Below are 23,711 nucleotides of genomic sequence, written 5' to 3'. Positions count from 1 at the left end.
CCCAGGGCCACGTGGCCCCGGATCTGTCTGGCCTCGGGGCCCGCTGGGGCCCGCTGGGGCCCGCGGTCCTCTGAGCCTCCTGCGGGCCTAGGCGCAGCCCAGCCGTGGCCCTGAGCGCCCATCCTGCCCGGCACCTGCGCGGTGCCCAAACCCACCTGGAGCCACCAGCGCCGGCGCCCAGAGCTCGTCAGCCCCGCCCCTTCGCCCCACCGAGACCCCCCCCCTCCTTGCCCCCACGCCGCCCTCCAAGCACAGGACCTTGCTGAGGGTGCAGACGAGCGACATGCAGCCACACGGACAGGCACACAGACACACTCGCAGGCACCCACGCCAAGTGAGACAGCCGGCCGGCGCAAGCTCGTCAGCCAGGGCCACAGCCAGAGCACCCACCCGTGAGAGGCCGGGGCCAGAGGAAGGGACGGGAGGCCCGGGGGTCAGGAGAGACAGAGACGGAAAGAGATGAAGGTTCAGAGACAGGCTCCCAAGACGGCGAGAGGGCAGAGGCAGAGGCAGAGGCAGATGCAGACAGACAGACAGACACGAGCGCGCAGGCACACCCAGGGAGGGAGAGCCAGAGAGAGGGAGACACAGAGCGACCGACAGAGAGACGGAAAGCGGGACACGGACAGGGGACAGGGGATGGCATCCCATCCGAGACGGACACTCTGGCACAGACCGTCACACACCGCAGAGAGCGGCCCGTGCGCAAGGGAGGGGGCGTCAGCCTTGGGCCGGGCGAGCCCGGGCTGGACGCGGTGCCCTGGGGCTGGCAATCACCCGTGGGGACCCCAAGACTTCCTCGCAGCCGAGGTCTCAAAGGTCCCCTTCGGCTTGGCTCCCTGAGGCGAGACCCAGCCCCCGCCCCCAGGCCAGAAGCTGAGTGTGGGAGAGAGTGTGCGTGTGAGTGTGTCGGTGGGCGACGGTGGGGTCGGGTCGACTGGGGGGCCGGGTGGATACCCACAGTGGAGGGGGGAGGGTGTGGCGGCCGGGCCTTTGGAAGCCTGTGTGGTCCTCTTGCTGTCTCTCTCTCTCCCTCTTTCTCCGTCTCCCTTACTTGTGGTTTCCGGCTCTTGACCTGTCTGGGCTGCGGGGGGTGTGTCTGTGTTTGGGGGGCGGGGGGGCGGGCGTGAGGGTGTGTGTGTGTGTGTGTGTGTGTGTGTGTGTGTGTGTTGTGCGCCCGCGCCTGCGGGAGACCTCGAGGTTGCCTGGCAGGATGCGTCTGGGGGTGGGGCTGGGGCCCCGGCCCCGCCCAGAATTGCCTGAGGCCTGCCAAGGGAGCCCCAGACAGAGACCCCCGCGCCCCCGCCCCCGCCGTTCCTCTGGTTTCCTGGACGCCGAAAGCCCAGGGGCTCGCGGGCCGCGCGGAGGCAACCCAGGTCTGCAGCGGGAGTCGGGGCCCCGGCCACCCAACCTGAGAGGGGCTGGAAGGCAGGCGGCGGCTCTGAGCGCGGTGGGGTGCCAGGGGCCAGCGGCAGGCGGGGCTTGCGGTGCGGCTGGGGCCCGGGGCTAAAGGAGAGGGGAGGCAGGGAAAAAAAGAGACAACAAAAAGCCTACAGCACCCGGTATTCCCAGGCGGTCTCCCATCCAAGTACTAACCGGGCCCGACCCTGCTTAGCTTCCGAGATCAGACGAGATCGGGCGCGTTCAGGGTGGTATGGCCGTAGACGGAGGCGGCTGCCGCCAGGCGCCCTAAGAGCCCTGCGCTGCGCCTGCCTTTCGCTCTGACCTGCCGGTCGGGCCAGCCGGCGGCCGCAGCTCTCCAGCTCTCCACGGAGCGCGCGCTGCACTTGAGCTGCACCACCCGCGACCGGACTCCCGGCGGCCCGGTGGCCGGCCCACGCCGCCCCGCCCCCCGCCCCCCGTCACCCCCGGCCAACACTCGGCCGGCCCGGCCCGGGGGACCACAGGGCTTCCGGGACCCGGAGCAGCCGGCCGGGTGTGCCTGCCGGGGGCTGTAGGGGGGAGGGTGGAGTGAGGGGCGCGGAGGTCTTGGCGCTCTCCCACCCTGGGACCCTCCAGGCACCACCCGGCTCGGGGGCCGCCGCCCCTCCCCCACCCCCTCGCCCACCTCCCCAAGGCGTTCGCTGCCCAGGGCCACGTGGCCCCGGATCTGTCTGGCCTCGGGGCCCGCTGGGGCCCGCTGGGGCCCGCGGTCCTCTGAGCCTCCTGCGGGCCTAGGCGCAGCCCAGCCGTGGCCCTGAGCGCCCATCCTGCCCGGCACCTGCGCGGTGCCCAAACCCACCTGGAGCCACCAGCGCCGGCGCCCAGAGCTCGTCAGCCCCGCCCCTTCGCCCCACCGAGACCCCCCCCCTCCTTGCCCCCACGCCGCCCTCCAAGCACAGGACCTTGCTGAGGGTGCAGACGAGCGACATGCAGCCACACGGACAGGCACACAGACACACTCGCAGGCACCCACGCCAAGTGAGACAGCCGGCCGGCGCAAGCTCGTCAGCCAGGGCCACAGCCAGAGCACCCACCCGTGAGAGGCCGGGGCCAGAGGAAGGGACGGGAGGCCCGGGGGTCAGGAGAGACAGAGACGGAAAGAGATGAAGGTTCAGAGACAGGCTCCCAAGACGGCGAGAGGGCAGAGGCAGAGGCAGAGGCAGATGCAGACAGACAGACAGACACGAGCGCGCAGGCACACCCAGGGAGGGAGAGCCAGAGAGAGGGAGACACAGAGCGACCGACAGAGAGACGGAAAGCGGGACACGGACAGGGGACAGGGGATGGCATCCCATCCGAGACGGACACTCTGGCACAGACCGTCACACACCGCAGAGAGCGGCCCGTGCGCAAGGGAGGGGGCGTCAGCCTTGGGCCGGGCGAGCCCGGGCTGGACGCGGTGCCCTGGGGCTGGCAATCACCCGTGGGGACCCCAAGACTTCCTCGCAGCCGAGGTCTCAAAGGTCCCCTTCGGCTTGGCTCCCTGAGGCGAGACCCAGCCCCCGCCCCCAGGCCAGAAGCTGAGTGTGGGAGAGAGTGTGCGTGTGAGTGTGTCGGTGGGCGACGGTGGGGTCGGGTCGACTGGGGGGCCGGGTGGATACCCACAGTGGAGGGGGGAGGGTGTGGCGGCCGGGCCTTTGGAAGCCTGTGTGGTCCTCTTGCTGTCTCTCTCTCTCCCTCTTTCTCCGTCTCCCTTACTTGTGGTTTCCGGCTCTTGACCTGTCTGGGCTGCGGGGGGTGTGTCTGTGTTTGGGGGGCGGGGGGGCGGGCGTGAGGGTGTGTGTGTGTGTGTGTGTGTGTGTGTGTGTGTTGTGCGCCCGCGCCTGCGGGAGACCTCGAGGTTGCCTGGCAGGATGCGTCTGGGGGTGGGGCTGGGGCCCCGGCCCCGCCCAGAATTGCCTGAGGCCTGCCAAGGGAGCCCCAGACAGAGACCCCCGCGCCCCCGCCCCCGCCGTTCCTCTGGTTTCCTGGACGCCGAAAGCCCAGGGGCTCGCGGGCCGCGCGGAGGCAACCCAGGTCTGCAGCGGGAGTCGGGGCCCCGGCCACCCAACCTGAGAGGGGCTGGAAGGCAGGCGGCGGCTCTGAGCGCGGTGGGGTGCCAGGGGCCAGCGGCAGGCGGGGCTTGCGGTGCGGCTGGGGCCCGGGGCTAAAGGAGAGGGGAGGCAGGGAAAAAAAGAGACAACAAAAAGCCTACAGCACCCGGTATTCCCAGGCGGTCTCCCATCCAAGTACTAACCGGGCCCGACCCTGCTTAGCTTCCGAGATCAGACGAGATCGGGCGCGTTCAGGGTGGTATGGCCGTAGACGGAGGCGGCTGCCGCCAGGCGCCCTAAGAGCCCTGCGCTGCGCCTGCCTTTCGCTCTGACCTGCCGGTCGGGCCAGCCGGCGGCCGCAGCTCTCCAGCTCTCCACGGAGCGCGCGCTGCACTTGAGCTGCACCACCCGCGACCGGACTCCCGGCGGCCCGGTGGCCGGCCCACGCCGCCCCGCCCCCCGCCCCCCGTCACCCCCGGCCAACACTCGGCCGGCCCGGCCCGGGGGACCACAGGGCTTCCGGGACCCGGAGCAGCCGGCCGGGTGTGCCTGCCGGGGGCTGTAGGGGGGAGGGTGGAGTGAGGGGCGCGGAGGTCTTGGCGCTCTCCCACCCTGGGACCCTCCAGGCACCACCCGGCTCGGGGGCCGCCGCCCCTCCCCCACCCCCTCGCCCACCTCCCCAAGGCGTTCGCTGCCCAGGGCCACGTGGCCCCGGATCTGTCTGGCCTCGGGGCCCGCTGGGGCCCGCTGGGGCCCGCGGTCCTCTGAGCCTCCTGCGGGCCTAGGCGCAGCCCAGCCGTGGCCCTGAGCGCCCATCCTGCCCGGCACCTGCGCGGTGCCCAAACCCACCTGGAGCCACCAGCGCCGGCGCCCAGAGCTCGTCAGCCCCGCCCCTTCGCCCCACCGAGACCCCCCCCCTCCTTGCCCCCACGCCGCCCTCCAAGCACAGGACCTTGCTGAGGGTGCAGACGAGCGACATGCAGCCACACGGACAGGCACACAGACACACTCGCAGGCACCCACGCCAAGTGAGACAGCCGGCCGGCGCAAGCTCGTCAGCCAGGGCCACAGCCAGAGCACCCACCCGTGAGAGGCCGGGGCCAGAGGAAGGGACGGGAGGCCCGGGGGTCAGGAGAGACAGAGACGGAAAGAGATGAAGGTTCAGAGACAGGCTCCCAAGACGGCGAGAGGGCAGAGGCAGAGGCAGAGGCAGATGCAGACAGACAGACAGACACGAGCGCGCAGGCACACCCAGGGAGGGAGAGCCAGAGAGAGGGAGACACAGAGCGACCGACAGAGAGACGGAAAGCGGGACACGGACAGGGGACAGGGGATGGCATCCCATCCGAGACGGACACTCTGGCACAGACCGTCACACACCGCAGAGAGCGGCCCGTGCGCAAGGGAGGGGGCGTCAGCCTTGGGCCGGGCGAGCCCGGGCTGGACGCGGTGCCCTGGGGCTGGCAATCACCCGTGGGGACCCCAAGACTTCCTCGCAGCCGAGGTCTCAAAGGTCCCCTTCGGCTTGGCTCCCTGAGGCGAGACCCAGCCCCCGCCCCCAGGCCAGAAGCTGAGTGTGGGAGAGAGTGTGCGTGTGAGTGTGTCGGTGGGCGACGGTGGGGTCGGGTCGACTGGGGGGCCGGGTGGATACCCACAGTGGAGGGGGGAGGGTGTGGCGGCCGGGCCTTTGGAAGCCTGTGTGGTCCTCTTGCTGTCTCTCTCTCTCCCTCTTTCTCCGTCTCCCTTACTTGTGGTTTCCGGCTCTTGACCTGTCTGGGCTGCGGGGGGTGTGTCTGTGTTTGGGGGGCGGGGGGGCGGGCGTGAGGGTGTGTGTGTGTGTGTGTGTGTGTGTGTGTGTGTGTTGTGCGCCCGCGCCTGCGGGAGACCTCGAGGTTGCCTGGCAGGATGCGTCTGGGGGTGGGGCTGGGGCCCCGGCCCCGCCCAGAATTGCCTGAGGCCTGCCAAGGGAGCCCCAGACAGAGACCCCCGCGCCCCCGCCCCCGCCGTTCCTCTGGTTTCCTGGACGCCGAAAGCCCAGGGGCTCGCGGGCCGCGCGGAGGCAACCCAGGTCTGCAGCGGGAGTCGGGGCCCCGGCCACCCAACCTGAGAGGGGCTGGAAGGCAGGCGGCGGCTCTGAGCGCGGTGGGGTGCCAGGGGCCAGCGGCAGGCGGGGCTTGCGGTGCGGCTGGGGCCCGGGGCTAAAGGAGAGGGGAGGCAGGGAAAAAAAGAGACAACAAAAAGCCTACAGCACCCGGTATTCCCAGGCGGTCTCCCATCCAAGTACTAACCGGGCCCGACCCTGCTTAGCTTCCGAGATCAGACGAGATCGGGCGCGTTCAGGGTGGTATGGCCGTAGACGGAGGCGGCTGCCGCCAGGCGCCCTAAGAGCCCTGCGCTGCGCCTGCCTTTCGCTCTGACCTGCCGGTCGGGCCAGCCGGCGGCCGCAGCTCTCCAGCTCTCCACGGAGCGCGCGCTGCACTTGAGCTGCACCACCCGCGACCGGACTCCCGGCGGCCCGGTGGCCGGCCCACGCCGCCCCGCCCCCCGCCCCCCGTCACCCCCGGCCAACACTCGGCCGGCCCGGCCCGGGGGACCACAGGGCTTCCGGGACCCGGAGCAGCCGGCCGGGTGTGCCTGCCGGGGGCTGTAGGGGGGAGGGTGGAGTGAGGGGCGCGGAGGTCTTGGCGCTCTCCCACCCTGGGACCCTCCAGGCACCACCCGGCTCGGGGGCCGCCGCCCCTCCCCCACCCCCTCGCCCACCTCCCCAAGGCGTTCGCTGCCCAGGGCCACGTGGCCCCGGATCTGTCTGGCCTCGGGGCCCGCTGGGGCCCGCTGGGGCCCGCGGTCCTCTGAGCCTCCTGCGGGCCTAGGCGCAGCCCAGCCGTGGCCCTGAGCGCCCATCCTGCCCGGCACCTGCGCGGTGCCCAAACCCACCTGGAGCCACCAGCGCCGGCGCCCAGAGCTCGTCAGCCCCGCCCCTTCGCCCCACCGAGACCCCCCCCCTCCTTGCCCCCACGCCGCCCTCCAAGCACAGGACCTTGCTGAGGGTGCAGACGAGCGACATGCAGCCACACGGACAGGCACACAGACACACTCGCAGGCACCCACGCCAAGTGAGACAGCCGGCCGGCGCAAGCTCGTCAGCCAGGGCCACAGCCAGAGCACCCACCCGTGAGAGGCCGGGGCCAGAGGAAGGGACGGGAGGCCCGGGGGTCAGGAGAGACAGAGACGGAAAGAGATGAAGGTTCAGAGACAGGCTCCCAAGACGGCGAGAGGGCAGAGGCAGAGGCAGAGGCAGATGCAGACAGACAGACAGACACGAGCGCGCAGGCACACCCAGGGAGGGAGAGCCAGAGAGAGGGAGACACAGAGCGACCGACAGAGAGACGGAAAGCGGGACACGGACAGGGGACAGGGGATGGCATCCCATCCGAGACGGACACTCTGGCACAGACCGTCACACACCGCAGAGAGCGGCCCGTGCGCAAGGGAGGGGGCGTCAGCCTTGGGCCGGGCGAGCCCGGGCTGGACGCGGTGCCCTGGGGCTGGCAATCACCCGTGGGGACCCCAAGACTTCCTCGCAGCCGAGGTCTCAAAGGTCCCCTTCGGCTTGGCTCCCTGAGGCGAGACCCAGCCCCCGCCCCCAGGCCAGAAGCTGAGTGTGGGAGAGAGTGTGCGTGTGAGTGTGTCGGTGGGCGACGGTGGGGTCGGGTCGACTGGAGGGCCGGGTGGATACCCACAGTGGAGGGGGGAGGGTGTGGCGGCCGGGCCTTTGGAAGCCTGTGTGGTCCTCTTGCTGTCTCTCTCTCTCCCTCTTTCTCCGTCTCCCTTACTTGTGGTTTCCGGCTCTTGACCTGTCTGGGCTGCGGGGGGTGTGTCTGTGTTTGGGGGGCGGGGGGGCGGGCGTGAGGGTGTGTGTGTGTGTGTGTGTGTGTGTGTGTGTGTGTTGTGCGCCCGCGCCTGCGGGAGACCTCGAGGTTGCCTGGCAGGATGCGTCTGGGGGTGGGGCTGGGGCCCCGGCCCCGCCCAGAATTGCCTGAGGCCTGCCAAGGGAGCCCCAGACAGAGACCCCCGCGCCCCCGCCCCCGCCGTTCCTCTGGTTTCCTGGACGCCGAAAGCCCAGGGGCTCGCGGGCCGCGCGGAGGCAACCCAGGTCTGCAGCGGGAGTCGGGGCCCCGGCCACCCAACCTGAGAGGGGCTGGAAGGCAGGCGGCGGCTCTGAGCGCGGTGGGGTGCCAGGGGCCAGCGGCAGGCGGGGCTTGCGGTGCGGCTGGGGCCCGGGGCTAAAGGAGAGGGGAGGCAGGGAAAAAAAGAGACAACAAAAAGCCTACAGCACCCGGTATTCCCAGGCGGTCTCCCATCCAAGTACTAACCGGGCCCGACCCTGCTTAGCTTCCGAGATCAGACGAGATCGGGCGCGTTCAGGGTGGTATGGCCGTAGACGGAGGCGGCTGCCGCCAGGCGCCCTAAGAGCCCTGCGCTGCGCCTGCCTTTCGCTCTGACCTGCCGGTCGGGCCAGCCGGCGGCCGCAGCTCTCCAGCTCTCCACGGAGCGCGCGCTGCACTTGAGCTGCACCACCCGCGACCGGACTCCCGGCGGCCCGGTGGCCGGCCCACGCCGCCCCGCCCCCCGCCCCCCGTCACCCCCGGCCAACACTCGGCCGGCCCGGCCCGGGGGACCACAGGGCTTCCGGGACCCGGAGCAGCCGGCCGGGTGTGCCTGCCGGGGGCTGTAGGGGGGAGGGTGGAGTGAGGGGCGCGGAGGTCTTGGCGCTCTCCCACCCTGGGACCCTCCAGGCACCACCCGGCTCGGGGGCCGCCGCCCCTCCCCCACCCCCTCGCCCACCTCCCCAAGGCGTTCGCTGCCCAGGGCCACGTGGCCCCGGATCTGTCTGGCCTCGGGGCCCGCTGGGGCCCGCTGGGGCCCGCGGTCCTCTGAGCCTCCTGCGGGCCTAGGCGCAGCCCAGCCGTGGCCCTGAGCGCCCATCCTGCCCGGCACCTGCGCGGTGCCCAAACCCACCTGGAGCCACCAGCGCCGGCGCCCAGAGCTCGTCAGCCCCGCCCCTTCGCCCCACCGAGACCCCCCCCCTCCTTGCCCCCACGCCGCCCTCCAAGCACAGGACCTTGCTGAGGGTGCAGACGAGCGACATGCAGCCACACGGACAGGCACACAGACACACTCGCAGGCACCCACGCCAAGTGAGACAGCCGGCCGGCGCAAGCTCGTCAGCCAGGGCCACAGCCAGAGCACCCACCCGTGAGAGGCCGGGGCCAGAGGAAGGGACGGGAGGCCCGGGGGTCAGGAGAGACAGAGACGGAAAGAGATGAAGGTTCAGAGACAGGCTCCCAAGACGGCGAGAGGGCAGAGGCAGAGGCAGAGGCAGATGCAGACAGACAGACAGACACGAGCGCGCAGGCACACCCAGGGAGGGAGAGCCAGAGAGAGGGAGACACAGAGCGACCGACAGAGAGACGGAAAGCGGGACACGGACAGGGGACAGGGGATGGCATCCCATCCGAGACGGACACTCTGGCACAGACCGTCACACACCGCAGAGAGCGGCCCGTGCGCAAGGGAGGGGGCGTCAGCCTTGGGCCGGGCGAGCCCGGGCTGGACGCGGTGCCCTGGGGCTGGCAATCACCCGTGGGGACCCCAAGACTTCCTCGCAGCCGAGGTCTCAAAGGTCCCCTTCGGCTTGGCTCCCTGAGGCGAGACCCAGCCCCCGCCCCCAGGCCAGAAGCTGAGTGTGGGAGAGAGTGTGCGTGTGAGTGTGTCGGTGGGCGACGGTGGGGTCGGGTCGACTGGGGGGCCGGGTGGATACCCACAGTGGAGGGGGGAGGGTGTGGCGGCCGGGCCTTTGGAAGCCTGTGTGGTCCTCTTGCTGTCTCTCTCTCTCCCTCTTTCTCCGTCTCCCTTACTTGTGGTTTCCGGCTCTTGACCTGTCTGGGCTGCGGGGGGTGTGTCTGTGTTTGGGGGGCGGGGGGGCGGGCGTGAGGGTGTGTGTGTGTGTGTGTGTGTGTGTGTGTGTGTTGTGCGCCCGCGCCTGCGGGAGACCTCGAGGTTGCCTGGCAGGATGCGTCTGGGGGTGGGGCTGGGGCCCCGGCCCCGCCCAGAATTGCCTGAGGCCTGCCAAGGGAGCCCCAGACAGAGACCCCCGCGCCCCCGCCCCCGCCGTTCCTCTGGTTTCCTGGACGCCGAAAGCCCAGGGGCTCGCGGGCCGCGCGGAGGCAACCCAGGTCTGCAGCGGGAGTCGGGGCCCCGGCCACCCAACCTGAGAGGGGCTGGAAGGCAGGCGGCGGCTCTGAGCGCGGTGGGGTGCCAGGGGCCAGCGGCAGGCGGGGCTTGCGGTGCGGCTGGGGCCCGGGGCTAAAGGAGAGGGGAGGCAGGGAAAAAAAGAGACAACAAAAAGCCTACAGCACCCGGTATTCCCAGGCGGTCTCCCATCCAAGTACTAACCGGGCCCGACCCTGCTTAGCTTCCGAGATCAGACGAGATCGGGCGCGTTCAGGGTGGTATGGCCGTAGACGGAGGCGGCTGCCGCCAGGCGCCCTAAGAGCCCTGCGCTGCGCCTGCCTTTCGCTCTGACCTGCCGGTCGGGCCAGCCGGCGGCCGCAGCTCTCCAGCTCTCCACGGAGCGCGCGCTGCACTTGAGCTGCACCACCCGCGACCGGACTCCCGGCGGCCCGGTGGCCGGCCCACGCCGCCCCGCCCCCCGCCCCCCGTCACCCCCGGCCAACACTCGGCCGGCCCGGCCCGGGGGACCACAGGGCTTCCGGGACCCGGAGCAGCCGGCCGGGTGTGCCTGCCGGGGGCTGTAGGGGGGAGGGTGGAGTGAGGGGCGCGGAGGTCTTGGCGCTCTCCCACCCTGGGACCCTCCAGGCACCACCCGGCTCGGGGGCCGCCGCCCCTCCCCCACCCCCTCGCCCACCTCCCCAAGGCGTTCGCTGCCCAGGGCCACGTGGCCCCGGATCTGTCTGGCCTCGGGGCCCGCTGGGGCCCGCTGGGGCCCGCGGTCCTCTGAGCCTCCTGCGGGCCTAGGCGCAGCCCAGCCGTGGCCCTGAGCGCCCATCCTGCCCGGCACCTGCGCGGTGCCCAAACCCACCTGGAGCCACCAGCGCCGGCGCCCAGAGCTCGTCAGCCCCGCCCCTTCGCCCCACCGAGACCCCCCCCCCCCCTTGCCCCCACGCCGCCCTCCAAGCACAGGACCTTGCTGAGGGTGCAGACGAGCGACATGCAGCCACACGGACAGGCACACAGACACACTCGCAGGCACCCACGCCAAGTGAGACAGCCGGCCGGCGCAAGCTCGTCAGCCAGGGCCACAGCCAGAGCACCCACCCGTGAGAGGCCGGGGCCAGAGGAAGGGACGGGAGGCCCGGGGGTCAGGAGAGACAGAGACGGAAAGAGATGAAGGTTCAGAGACAGGCTCCCAAGACGGCGAGAGGGCAGAGGCAGAGGCAGAGGCAGATGCAGACAGACAGACAGACACGAGCGCGCAGGCACACCCAGGGAGGGAGAGCCAGAGAGAGGGAGACACAGAGCGACCGACAGAGAGACGGAAAGCGGGACACGGACAGGGGACAGGGGATGGCATCCCATCCGAGACGGACACTCTGGCACAGACCGTCACACACCGCAGAGAGCGGCCCGTGCGCAAGGGAGGGGGCGTCAGCCTTGGGCCGGGCGAGCCCGGGCTGGACGCGGTGCCCTGGGGCTGGCAATCACCCGTGGGGACCCCAAGACTTCCTCGCAGCCGAGGTCTCAAAGGTCCCCTTCGGCTTGGCTCCCTGAGGCGAGACCCAGCCCCCGCCCCCAGGCCAGAAGCTGAGTGTGGGAGAGAGTGTGCGTGTGAGTGTGTCGGTGGGCGACGGTGGGGTCGGGTCGACTGGGGGGCCGGGTGGATACCCACAGTGGAGGGGGGAGGGTGTGGCGGCCGGGCCTTTGGAAGCCTGTGTGGTCCTCTTGCTGTCTCTCTCTCTCCCTCTTTCTCCGTCTCCCTTACTTGTGGTTTCCGGCTCTTGACCTGTCTGGGCTGCGGGGGGTGTGTCTGTGTTTGGGGGGCGGGGGGGCGGGCGTGAGGGTGTGTGTGTGTGTGTGTGTGTGTGTGTGTGTGTTGTGCGCCCGCGCCTGCGGGAGACCTCGAGGTTGCCTGGCAGGATGCGTCTGGGGGTGGGGCTGGGGCCCCGGCCCCGCCCAGAATTGCCTGAGGCCTGCCAAGGGAGCCCCAGACAGAGACCCCCGCGCCCCCGCCCCCGCCGTTCCTCTGGTTTCCTGGACGCCGAAAGCCCAGGGGCTCGCGGGCCGCGCGGAGGCAACCCAGGTCTGCAGCGGGAGTCGGGGCCCCGGCCACCCAACCTGAGAGGGGCTGGAAGGCAGGCGGCGGCTCTGAGCGCGGTGGGGTGCCAGGGGCCAGCGGCAGGCGGGGCTTGCGGTGCGGCTGGGGCCCGGGGCTAAAGGAGAGGGGAGGCAGGGAAAAAAAGAGACAACAAAAAGCCTACAGCACCCGGTATTCCCAGGCGGTCTCCCATCCAAGTACTAACCGGGCCCGACCCTGCTTAGCTTCCGAGATCAGACGAGATCGGGCGCGTTCAGGGTGGTATGGCCGTAGACGGAGGCGGCTGCCGCCAGGCGCCCTAAGAGCCCTGCGCTGCGCCTGCCTTTCGCTCTGACCTGCCGGTCGGGCCAGCCGGCGGCCGCAGCTCTCCAGCTCTCCACGGAGCGCGCGCTGCACTTGAGCTGCACCACCCGCGACCGGACTCCCGGCGGCCCGGTGGCCGGCCCACGCCGCCCCGCCCCCCGCCCCCCGTCACCCCCGGCCAACACTCGGCCGGCCCGGCCCGGGGGACCACAGGGCTTCCGGGACCCGGAGCAGCCGGCCGGGTGTGCCTGCCGGGGGCTGTAGGGGGGAGGGTGGAGTGAGGGGCGCGGAGGTCTTGGCGCTCTCCCACCCTGGGACCCTCCAGGCACCACCCGGCTCGGGGGCCGCCGCCCCTCCCCCACCCCCTCGCCCACCTCCCCAAGGCGTTCGCTGCCCAGGGCCACGTGGCCCCGGATCTGTCTGGCCTCGGGGCCCGCTGGGGCCCGCTGGGGCCCGCGGTCCTCTGAGCCTCCTGCGGGCCTAGGCGCAGCCCAGCCGTGGCCCTGAGCGCCCATCCTGCCCGGCACCTGCGCGGTGCCCAAACCCACCTGGAGCCACCAGCGCCGGCGCCCAGAGCTCGTCAGCCCCGCCCCTTCGCCCCACCGAGACCCCCCCCCTCCTTGCCCCCACGCCGCCCTCCAAGCACAGGACCTTGCTGAGGGTGCAGACGAGCGACATGCAGCCACACGGACAGGCACACAGACACACTCGCAGGCACCCACGCCAAGTGAGACAGCCGGCCGGCGCAAGCTCGTCAGCCAGGGCCACAGCCAGAGCACCCACCCGTGAGAGGCCGGGGCCAGAGGAAGGGACGGGAGGCCCGGGGGTCAGGAGAGACAGAGACGGAAAGAGATGAAGGTTCAGAGACAGGCTCCCAAGACGGCGAGAGGGCAGAGGCAGAGGCAGAGGCAGATGCAGACAGACAGACAGACACGAGCGCGCAGGCACACCCAGGGAGGGAGAGCCAGAGAGAGGGAGACACAGAGCGACCGACAGAGAGACGGAAAGCGGGACACGGACAGGGGACAGGGGATGGCATCCCATCCGAGACGGACACTCTGGCACAGACCGTCACACACCGCAGAGAGCGGCCCGTGCGCAAGGGAGGGGGCGTCAGCCTTGGGCCGGGCGAGCCCGGGCTGGACGCGGTGCCCTGGGGCTGGCAATCACCCGTGGGGACCCCAAGACTTCCTCGCAGCCGAGGTCTCAAAGGTCCCCTTCGGCTTGGCTCCCTGAGGCGAGACCCAGCCCCCGCCCCCAGGCCAGAAGCTGAGTGTGGGAGAGAGTGTGCGTGTGAGTGTGTCGGTGGGCGACGGTGGGGTCGGGTCGACTGGGGGGCCGGGTGGATACCCACAGTGGAGGGGGGAGGGTGTGGCGGCCGGGCCTTTGGAAGCCTGTGTGGTCCTCTTGCTGTCTCTCTCTCTCCCTCTTTCTCCGTCTCCCTTACTTGTGGTTTCCGGCTCTTGACCTGTCTGGGCTGCGGGGGGTGTGTCTGTGTTTGGGGGGCGGGGGGGCGGGCGTGAGGTGTGTGTGTGTGTGTGTGTGTGTGTGTGTGTGTGTGTTGTGCGCCCGCGCCTGCGGGAGACCTCGAGGTTGCCTGGCAGGATGCGTCTGGGGGTGGGGCTGGGGCCCCGGCCCCGCCCAGAATTGCCTGAGGCCTGCCAAGGGAGCCCCAGACAGAGACCCCCGCGCCCCCGCCCCCGCCGTTCCTCTGGTTTCCTGGACGCCGAAAGCCCAGGGGCTCGCGGGCCGCGCGGAGGCAACCCAGGTCTGCAGCGGGAGTCGGGGCCCCGGCCACCCAACCTGAGAGGGGCTGGAAGGCAGGCGGCGGCTCTGAGCGCGGTGGGGTGCCAGGGGCCAGCGGCAGGCGGGGCTTGCGGTGCGGCTGGGGCCCGGGGCTAAAGGAGAGGGGAGGCAGGGAAAAAAAGAGACAACAAAAAGCCTACAGCACCCGGTATTCCCAGGCGGTCTCCCATCCAAGTACTAACCGGGCCCGACCCTGCTTAGCTTCCGAGATCAGACGAGATCGGGCGCGTTCAGGGTGGTATGGCCGTAGACGGAGGCGGCTGCCGCCAGGCGCCCTAAGAGCCCTGCGCTGCGCCTGCCTTTCGCTCTGACCTGCCGGTCGGGCCAGCCGGCGGCCGCAGCTCTCCAGCTCTCCACGGAGCGCGCGCTGCACTTGAGCTGCACCACCCGCGACCGGACTCCCGGCGGCCCGGTGGCCGGCCCACGCCGCCCCGCCCCCCGCCCCCCGTCACCCCCGGCCAACACTCGGCCGGCCCGGCCCGGGGGACCACAGGGCTTCCGGGACCCGGAGCAGCCGGCCGGGTGTGCCTGCCGGGGGCTGTAGGGGGGAGGGTGGAGTGAGGGGCGCGGAGGTCTTGGCGCTCTCCCACCCTGGGACCCTCCAGGCACCACCCGGCTCGGGGGCCGCCGCCCCTCCCCCACCCCCTCGCCCACCTCCCCAAGGCGTTCGCTGCCCAGGGCCACGTGGCCCCGGATCTGTCTGGCCTCGGGGCCCGCTGGGGCCCGCTGGGGCCCGCGGTCCTCTGAGCCTCCTGCGGGCCTAGGCGCAGCCCAGCCGTGGCCCTGAGCGCCCATCCTGCCCGGCACCTGCGCGGTGCCCAAACCCACCTGGAGCCACCAGCGCCGGCGCCCAGAGCTCGTCAGCCCCGCCCCTTCGCCCCACCGAGACCCCCCCCCTCCTTGCCCCCACGCCGCCCTCCAAGCACAGGACCTTGCTGAGGGTGCAGACGAGCGACATGCAGCCACACGGACAGGCACACAGACACACTCGCAGGCACCCACGCCAAGTGAGACAGCCGGCCGGCGCAAGCTCGTCAGCCAGGGCCACAGCCAGAGCACCCACCCGTGAGAGGCCGGGGCCAGAGGAAGGGACGGGAGGCCCGGGGGTCAGGAGAGACAGAGACGGAAAGAGATGAAGGTTCAGAGACAGGCTCCCAAGACGGCGAGAGGGCAGAGGCAGAGGCAGAGGCAGATGCAGACAGACAGACAGACACGAGCGCGCAGGCACACCCAGGGAGGGAGAGCCAGAGAGAGGGAGACACAGAGCGACCGACAGAGAGACGGAAAGCGGGACACGGACAGGGGACAGGGGATGGCATCCCATCCGAGACGGACACTCTGGCACAGACCGTCACACACCGCAGAGAGCGGCCCGTGCGCAAGGGAGGGGGCGTCAGCCTTGGGCCGGGCGAGCCCGGGCTGGACGCGGTGCCCTGGGGCTGGCAATCACCCGTGGGGACCCCAAGACTTCCTCGCAGCCGAGGTCTCAAAGGTCCCCTTCGGCTTGGCTCCCTGAGGCGAGACCCAGCCCCCGCCCCCAGGCCAGAAGCTGAGTGTGGGAGAGAGTGTGCGTGTGAGTGTGTCGGTGGGCGACGGTGGGGTCGGGTCGACTGGGGGGCCGGGTGGATACCCACAGTGGAGGGGGGAGGGTGTGGCGGCCGGGCCTTTGGAAGCCTGTGTGGTCCTCTTGCTGTCTCTCTCTCTCCCTCTTTCTCCGTCTCCCTTACTTGTGGTTTCCGGCTCTTGACCTGTCTGGGCTGCGGGGGGTGTGTCTGTGTTTGGGGGGCGGGGGGGCGGGCGTGAGGGTGTGTGTGTGTGTGTGTGTGTGTGTGTGTGTGTGTGTTGTGCGCCCGCGCCTGCGGGAGACCTCGAGGTTGCCTGGCAGGATGCGTCTGGGGGTGGGGCTGGGGCCCCGGCCCCGCCCAGAATTGCCTGAGGCCTGCCAAGGGAGCCCCAGACAGAGACCCCCGCGCCCCCGCCCCCGCCGTTCCTCTGGTTTCCTGGACGCCGAAAGCCCAGGGGCTCGCGGGCCGCGCGGAGGCAACCCAGGTCTGCAGCGGGAGTCGGGGCCCCGGCCACCCAACCTGAGAGGGGCTGGAAGGCAGGCGGCGGCTCTGAGCGCGGTGGGGTGCCAGGGGCCAGCGGCAGGCGGGGCTTGCGGTGCGGCTGGGGCCCGGGGCTAAAGGAGAGGGGAGGCAGGGAAAAAAAGAGACAACAAAAAGCCTACAGCACCCGGTATTCCCAGGCGGTCTCCCATCCAAGTACTAACCGGGCCCGACCCTGCTTAGCTTCCGAGATCAGACGAGATCGGGCGCGTTCAGGGTGGTATGGCCGTAGACGGAGGCGGCTGCCGCCAGGCGCCCTAAGAGCCCTGCGCTGCGCCTGCCTTTCGCTCTGACCTGCCGGTCGGGCCAGCCGGCGGCCGCAGCTCTCCAGCTCTCCACGGAGCGCGCGCTGCACTTGAGCTGCACCACCCGCGACCGGACTCCCGGCGGCCCGGTGGCCGGCCCACGCCGCCCCGCCCCCCGCCCCCCGTCACCCCCGGCCAACACTCGGCCGGCCCGGCCCGGGGGACCACAGGGCTTCCGGGACCCGGAGCAGCCGGCCGGGTGTGCCTGCCGGGGGCTGTAGGGGGGAGGGTGGAGTGAGGGGCGCGGAGGTCTTGGCGCTCTCCCACCCTGGGACCCTCCAGGCACCACCCGGCTCGGGGGCCGCCGCCCCTCCCCCACCCCCTCGCCCACCTCCCCAAGGCGTTCGCTGCCCAGGGCCACGTGGCCCCGGATCTGTCTGGCCTCGGGGCCCGCTGGGGCCCGCTGGGGCCCGCGGTCCTCTGAGCCTCCTGCGGGCCTAGGCGCAGCCCAGCCGTGGCCCTGAGCGCCCATCCTGCCCGGCACCTGCGCGGTGCCCAAACCCACCTGGAGCCACCAGCGCCGGCGCCCAGAGCTCGTCAGCCCCGCCCCTTCGCCCCACCGAGACCCCCCCCCTCCTTGCCCCCACGCCGCCCTCCAAGCACAGGACCTTGCTGAGGGTGCAGACGAGCGACATGCAGCCACACGGACAGGCACACAGACACACTCGCAGGCACCCACGCCAAGTGAGACAGCCGGCCGGCGCAAGCTCGTCAGCCAGGGCCACAGCCAGAGCACCCACCCGTGAGAGGCCGGGGCCAGAGGAAGGGACGGGAGGCCCGGGGGTCAGGAGAGACAGAGACGGAAAGAGATGAAGGTTCAGAGACAGGCTCCCAAGACGGCGAGAGGGCAGAGGCAGAGGCAGAGGCAGATGCAGACAGACAGACAGACACGAGCGCGCAGGCACACCCAGGGAGGGAGAGCCAGAGAGAGGGAGACACAGAGCGACCGACAGAGAGACGGAAAGCGGGACACGGACAGGGGACAGGGGATGGCATCCCATCCGAGACGGACACTCTGGCACAGACCGTCACACACCGCAGAGAGCGGCCCGTGCGCAAGGGAGGGGGCGTCAGCCTTGGGCCGGGCGAGCCCGGGCTGGACGCGGTGCCCTGGGGCTGGCAATCACCCGTGGGGACCCCAAGACTTCCTCGCAGCCGAGGTCTCAAAGGTCCCCTTCGGCTTGGCTCCCTGAGGCGAGACCCAGCCCCCGCCCCCAGGCCAGAAGCTGAGTGTGGGAGAGAGTGTGCGTGTGAGTGTGTCGGTGGGCGACGGTGGGGTCGGGTCGACTGGGGGGCCGGGTGGATACCCACAGTGGAGGGGGGAGGGTGTGGCGGCCGGGCCTTTGGAAGCCTGTGTGGTCCTCTTGCTGTCTCTCTCTCTCCCTCTTTCTCCGTCTCCCTTACTTGTGGTTTCCGGCTCTTGACCTGTCTGGGCTGCGGGGGGTGTGTCTGTGTTTGGGGGGCGGGGGGGCGGGCGTGAGGGTGTGTGTGTGTGTGTGTGTGTGTGTGTGTGTGTGTGTGTGTTGTGCGCCCGCGCCTGCGGGAGACCTCGAGGTTGCCTGGCAGGATGCGTCTGGGGGTGGGGCTGGGGCCCCGGCCCCGCCCAGAATTGCCTGAGGCCTGCCAAGGGAGCCCCAGACAGAGACCCCCGCGCCCCCGCCCCCGCCGTTCCTCTGGTTTCCTGGACGCCGAAAGCCCAGGGGCTCGCGGGCCGCGCGGAGGCAACCCAGGTCTGCAGCGGGAGTCGGGGCCCCGGCCACCCAACCTGAGAGGGGCTGGAAGGCAGGCGGCGGCTCTGAGCGCGGTGGGGTGCCAGGGGCCAGCGGCAGGCGGGGCTTGCGGTGCGGCTGGGGCCCGGGGCTAAAGGAGAGGGGAGGCAGGGAAAAAAAGAGACAACAAAAAGCCTACAGCACCCGGTATTCCCAGGCGGTCTCCCATCCAAGTACTAACCGGGCCCGACCCTGCTTAGCTTCCGAGATCAGACGAGATCGGGCGCGTTCAGGGTGGTATGGCCGTAGACGGAGGCGGCTGCCGCCAGGCGCCCTAAGAGCCCTGCGCTGCGCCTGCCTTTCGCTCTGACCTGCCGGTCGGGCCAGCCGGCGGCCGCAGCTCTCCAGCTCTCCACGGAGCGCGCGCTGCACTTGAGCTGCACCACCCGCGACCGGACTCCCGGCGGCCCGGTGGCCGGCCCACGCCGCCCCGCCCCCCGCCCCCCGTCACCCCCGGCCAACACTCGGCCGGCCCGGCCCGGGGGACCACAGGGCTTCCGGGACCCGGAGCAGCCGGCCGGGTGTGCCTGCCGGGGGCTGTAGGGGGGAGGGTGGAGTGAGGGGCGCGGAGGTCTTGGCGCTCTCCCACCCTGGGACCCTCCAGGCACCACCCGGCTCGGGGGCCGCCGCCCCTCCCCCACCCCCTCGCCCACCTCCCCAAGGCGTTCGCTGCCCAGGGCCACGTGGCCCCGGATCTGTCTGGCCTCGGGGCCCGCTGGGGCCCGCTGGGGCCCGCGGTCCTCTGAGCCTCCTGCGGGCCTAGGCGCAGCCCAGCCGTGGCCCTGAGCGCCCATCCTGCCCGGCACCTGCGCGGTGCCCAAACCCACCTGGAGCCACCAGCGCCGGCGCCCAGAGCTCGTCAGCCCCGCCCCTTCGCCCCACCGAGACCCCCCCCCCTTGCCCCCACGCCGCCCTCCAAGCACAGGACCTTGCTGAGGGTGCAGACGAGCGACATGCAGCCACACGGACAGGCACACAGACACACTCGCAGGCACCCACGCTAAGTGAGACAGCCGGCCGGCGCAAGCTCGTCAGCCAGGGCCACAGCCAGAGCACCCACCCGTGAGAGGCCGGGGCCAGAGGAAGGGACGGGAGGCCCGGGGGTCAGGAGAGACAGAGACGGAAAGAGATGAAGGTTCAGAGACAGGCTCCCAAGACGGCGAGAGGGCAGAGGCAGAGGCAGAGGCAGATGCAGACAGACAGACAGACACGAGCGCGCAGGCACACCCAGGGAGGGAGAGCCAGAGAGAGGGAGACACAGAGCGACCGACAGAGAGACGGAAAGCGGGACACGGACAGGGGACAGGGGATGGCATCCCATCCGAGACGGACACTCTGGCACAGACCGTCACACACCGCAGAGAGCGGCCCGTGCGCAAGGGAGGGGGCGTCAGCCTTGGGCCGGGCGAGCCCGGGCTGGACGCGGTGCCCTGGGGCTGGCAATCACCCGTGGGGACCCCAAGACTTCCTCGCAGCCGAGGTCTCAAAGGTCCCCTTCGGCTTGGCTCCCTGAGGCGAGACCCAGCCCCCGCCCCCAGGCCAGAAGCTGAGTGTGGGAGAGAGTGTGCGTGTGAGTGTGTCGGTGGGCGACGGTGGGGTCGGGTCGACTGGGGGGCCGGGTGGATACCCACAGTGGAGGGGGGAGGGTGTGGCGGCCGGGGCTTTGGAAGCCTGTGTGGTCCTCTTGCTGTCTCTCTCCCAGTCTTTCTCAGTCTCACTCAATTTTGGTTTTCGGCTTTTGGCCTGTGTTGTTGGCTAGGATGTCCATGTGTGTGTGTGTGTGTGTGTGTGTTTGTTGTGTGCATCTGTGGTAGTTGGAGCTTTTGCCTGATATGATTTGTGTGGGGGTGTCCTGGGGTAGGGCAGGGATCTGGGGCTTCATCTCAGATCATTTCATTGAATATCCAGTGTTGATTTCCTTAGGATTTAGTGGTTCGTTTTCTTTACAGGCCACATGTCACTGAAGAGTCTTGTCCAGGACCACAGTTTGAAAGCATCAATTCCTCAGTGTTCAGCCTTCCTTGTGGTCCAACTGTCACATCCATGTATGACTACAGGGAAAACCATAGCTTCGAGTACGTGAGCCCCTGTTGGCAAAGCAATGTTTCTGCTTCAAATATGCCATCTACGTTTGTCAGTGCTTTTCTTTCAAGGAGCAAGCATCTTTTCGTTTAATGGCTAAAATCTTTGTTTTCTTAGGTTTTTTTAATTTTTATTTTTTAAATGTTGAGTTTTAAGCTGGCTTTTCCACTTTTCTCCTTCACCCGCATCAAGAGGCTGTTTCATTCCTCTTCGCTCTGTGTCATTAGAGTGGCATCATCTGCATATCTCAGGTTTATATTTCTCCCAGCAATCTTGATTCCAGCTTGTAACTCATCCAGCCTGGTATTTTCCACAAGGTGCTCAGCATATAGTTTAAATAAACAGGGTGATAGCAGACAGCTGTGCGGTAACCCATTCTCAATCCTGAACCAATCAGTTGTTCCGTACAGTGTTCTCACTGCTGCTTCTTGACCTGCATACAGGTTTCTCAAGAGACAGGTAAAGCAGTCTGGTATTCTCATCTCTTTAAGAATTTTCCACAGTTTGTTATGATCCACACAGTCAATGGCTCTAGCATAGTCAATGAAACAGCAGTAGATGTTTTTCTGGAATTCCCTTACTTTCTCTATGATCCAGCAAATGTTGGCAATTTCATTTCTGGTTCCCCTGCCTTTTCTAAACCCTTTTCTATTGCTTGAATATCTGGAAGTTCTTGGTTCATGTACTGCTGAAGCCTAGCTTGGAGGGTTTTGAGCATAACCTTACTAGCATGGGAGATGAGTGCAATTGTCCATTGGTTTAAAAATTCCTTAGTAATGCCCTTCTTGGGGATTGGGATGAGGATTGACCTTTGCCAGTCCTGTGGCCTCTGCTAGGTTTTCCAAATTTTCTGACGTATTGAGTGCAGCACTTTAATAGCATCATCTTTTAGGATTTTAAATAACTCTTCTGGAATTCCATTCCCTCCACTAGATTTATTGGCAGCACTGTTTCCTAATGCCCACTTGACTTCACACTCCAGGATGCCTGACTCTCAGTGAGAGCCTACACCATTGTGGTTATCCAGATCATTAAGATCTTTTTTGTATAGTTCTTGAGTGTATTCTTTCCATCTCTTCTTGATCTCTTCTGCTTCTATTAGGTCATTACTAGTTCTGTCTGTCCTTTATTGTGCCCACCTTTGGATGAAATGTTCCTTTGACATTTCCAATTTTCTATGGCTACCACTTTAAAAAAATTACCTATCTATGCACCCAGTAGATTAGGCACCAAGTTTGCCACAAAACTTCCTGTTCATAATCCATCACTAGGCCCCCAAATAGGGGAATTGTGACCATGTGCTGCTGCAGAAGAACAAAAGTTCTGAGGTAAAGACTCCTTGTCCTTAAATAGTTTGCTTTAAACAAACTCTCCATAGCGTCCTTAGGAAGCCCTTGTCCCAGATGTGCGGCCATGCAGCTGCCAAGTGTCCTCTATGCCTCCATCCTGCACCCCCTTCCACAGAGCAGACACACTGTACTCGATCACCCTGTTTCAGAACAGGAATAATTTGTTTCTATGAATATGATTTTAATAATATTCCATAAGTATTCAGTAATTAAAGTTTTCTCCAAATCAGGAAAAAATCCAAAGTAATCAGCAAATATTTTGTGTGTATATATATGTATGTATACATATATAATTTTTAAAAATCCCTTTCCATGATTTAGTTCTGACTTCTCAGTGACAGAAGCAGTGAAGGACTCAGTGTCAAAGCACACTGTGAAAAGATTTTTTCAGGGGAATCAGTTTCTTGTGAATTATTCATCAGGCTTGCTCCAATTCCACAAAGACTCCACCACAGTCACTAAGATGGAGAAAGAGCATTGGTTTTCTATGTGCTCCTATTTTGGCCTCTTCACTTAGAATACGTATCTTTTCTTTCGAATCCATCACAGCTGGATTTATATTATCCACCCTAAGAAAAGGAAATAAACAAGAACACATCTGAAATAAAAACACCAATTTATAGTTTCACAAGACTTAGAAGAAACTTTGCACACTCATGTGTCTAACTCCTCTGCCTTTGGGCAGAACCATTCTTTAACCATCACAAAAATAAGCTTAATACTTCTAGAGACCAAGAAGGAGGTTGCTAAATTTTCCTAAATGAGGAACCACATGCTTAAGAATTTTCTCCATTAGTAAACATTTCTCCTTAGGGCCTGAATGATGTCTTCTCCACTTCATAGTATGTTCTTGTGACAACACTGTTGATGATTCCTCACAAATTGTTTTTCCTAAGAGCCTTGGATTCCTTATTTATAAGAGGGAGATGAGGCTTGCTATATAAATGGACAAGAGATCAAAATGAGATAACAGATAAGCAGCTCTTAGCACCGTTTATAGAAGGTACTCAACAAATACGAGTGCCTCCCTGATCACCAAATCTCCCATCTGCCGAACTGTCTAGTTATTACTTTTATTTTGGCCATGCAGTGTGGTAATGGGATCTTAGTTCCCTGACTAGGGAACTGTGAGTATTTTCAGGGAGTTACTGAGCATGGGGTCGCAAAGAGTCGGACGCGACTGAACTGAGCTGAACTGAGCATGAGTGTGGGTTTATGCTGTTCTGTGCTTAGGCACTCAGTCGTGTCCAACTCTTTGTGACCCCATGGACTGCAACATGCCAGACTTTCCTGTCTTTCACGGTCTCCTAGGGTTTACTCAAACTCATGTCCATTGAGTCAATGATGCCATCCAACCATCTCATCCTTTGTTGTCCCTTCTCCTCCTGCCTTCAGTCTTTCCCAGCATCAGGGTCTTTTTCAGCGAGTCAGCTCTTGACATCAGATGGCCAAAGTATTGGAACTTTAGCTTTAGCATCAGTCCTTCCAATGAATATTCAGGGTTGATTTCCTTTAAGATTGGTTTTATCTCCTTTCAGTCCAATGGACTCTCAAGAGTCTTCTCCAGCACCACAATTTGAAAACATCAATTCTCTGGTGATGGCTGGCTCTAAACTTTGCAGTCTGACTAATAGGCATATCAATTAAAGTTTATATATGCATATATATATACATATGCATGCTAAGTCACTTCACTCGTGTCCGACTCTTCGCGACCCTATGGGGTGTGGTCTGCCAGGCTCCTCAGTGCATGGGATTATCCAGGCAAGAGTACTAGAGTGGGTTGCCATGCCCTCCTCCACATATGTGTATATATATATATATATATACTTGCACATACATTGTGTGTGTGTATAGGTGCATATGATGTCAACTGTATGCATTACTTGTATTTTCTTTTTTATTCAAGATGTCTTAGCAATTTTTCCATGTCAGTACATAGAGGTCAACAACTTTTAACCTACTACATAGTATCCTAAATAATAATTTCATAGAAATACAAAAGGTGATCTAATCCTTCCTGTAGTAATAAACATTTGGACTCTAAGAAGGGAAGTGAGCTCTTCTCAATGGTTTGGTGATGAATTATGTGTCCCTGGTGTTGCCTGTTGAACAAAAGAGTTTGGTGCAAGTTTGTGGACACCACTCCACTGGCATCTGAGGCCACATGCAATATAGCAG

General features: G+C 66.1%; 9 non-coding genes across 9 annotated transcripts; all 9 read right to left on the bottom strand.

Annotated features, from left to right (window-relative positions):
- Positions 1 to 1,547: 1,547 nt before the first annotated feature.
- On the bottom strand, positions 1,548 to 1,666 carry LOC138087942 (5S ribosomal RNA). Its single transcript, XR_011145542.1, has one exon. It is a non-coding gene; the product is annotated as a 5S ribosomal RNA (ribosomal RNA).
- Positions 1,667 to 3,630: 1,964 nt separating this feature from the next.
- Positions 3,631 to 3,749, bottom strand: LOC138087930 (5S ribosomal RNA). The gene has a single exon (XR_011145531.1). It is a non-coding gene; the product is annotated as a 5S ribosomal RNA (ribosomal RNA).
- Positions 3,750 to 5,715: 1,966 nt separating this feature from the next.
- Positions 5,716 to 5,834, bottom strand: LOC138087918 (5S ribosomal RNA). The gene has a single exon (XR_011145520.1). It is a non-coding gene; the product is annotated as a 5S ribosomal RNA (ribosomal RNA).
- A 1,966-nt stretch (positions 5,835 to 7,800) lies between these two features.
- Positions 7,801 to 7,919, bottom strand: LOC138087907 (5S ribosomal RNA). The gene has a single exon (XR_011145509.1). It is a non-coding gene; the product is annotated as a 5S ribosomal RNA (ribosomal RNA).
- Positions 7,920 to 9,883: 1,964 nt separating this feature from the next.
- Positions 9,884 to 10,002, bottom strand: LOC138087896 (5S ribosomal RNA). The gene has a single exon (XR_011145498.1). It is a non-coding gene; the product is annotated as a 5S ribosomal RNA (ribosomal RNA).
- A 1,965-nt stretch (positions 10,003 to 11,967) lies between these two features.
- LOC138088127 (5S ribosomal RNA) lies at positions 11,968 to 12,086 on the bottom strand. The gene has a single exon (XR_011145711.1). It is a non-coding gene; the product is annotated as a 5S ribosomal RNA (ribosomal RNA).
- Positions 12,087 to 14,053: 1,967 nt separating this feature from the next.
- LOC138088116 (5S ribosomal RNA) lies at positions 14,054 to 14,172 on the bottom strand. Its single transcript, XR_011145700.1, has one exon. It is a non-coding gene; the product is annotated as a 5S ribosomal RNA (ribosomal RNA).
- Positions 14,173 to 16,140: 1,968 nt separating this feature from the next.
- On the bottom strand, positions 16,141 to 16,259 carry LOC138088104 (5S ribosomal RNA). The gene has a single exon (XR_011145689.1). It is a non-coding gene; the product is annotated as a 5S ribosomal RNA (ribosomal RNA).
- Positions 16,260 to 18,231: 1,972 nt separating this feature from the next.
- LOC138088005 (5S ribosomal RNA) lies at positions 18,232 to 18,350 on the bottom strand. Its single transcript, XR_011145604.1, has one exon. It is a non-coding gene; the product is annotated as a 5S ribosomal RNA (ribosomal RNA).
- Between the last annotated feature and the right edge of the window lie 5,361 nt (positions 18,351 to 23,711).

This window comes from Capricornis sumatraensis, chromosome 10 (assembly GCF_032405125.1).
Source record: "Capricornis sumatraensis isolate serow.1 chromosome 10, serow.2, whole genome shotgun sequence".
NCBI lineage: Eukaryota > Metazoa > Chordata > Mammalia > Artiodactyla > Bovidae > Capricornis > Capricornis sumatraensis.
Note: the sequence above shows the minus strand (reverse complement) of the source record. Positions and strands in the feature narration are given on the sequence as shown.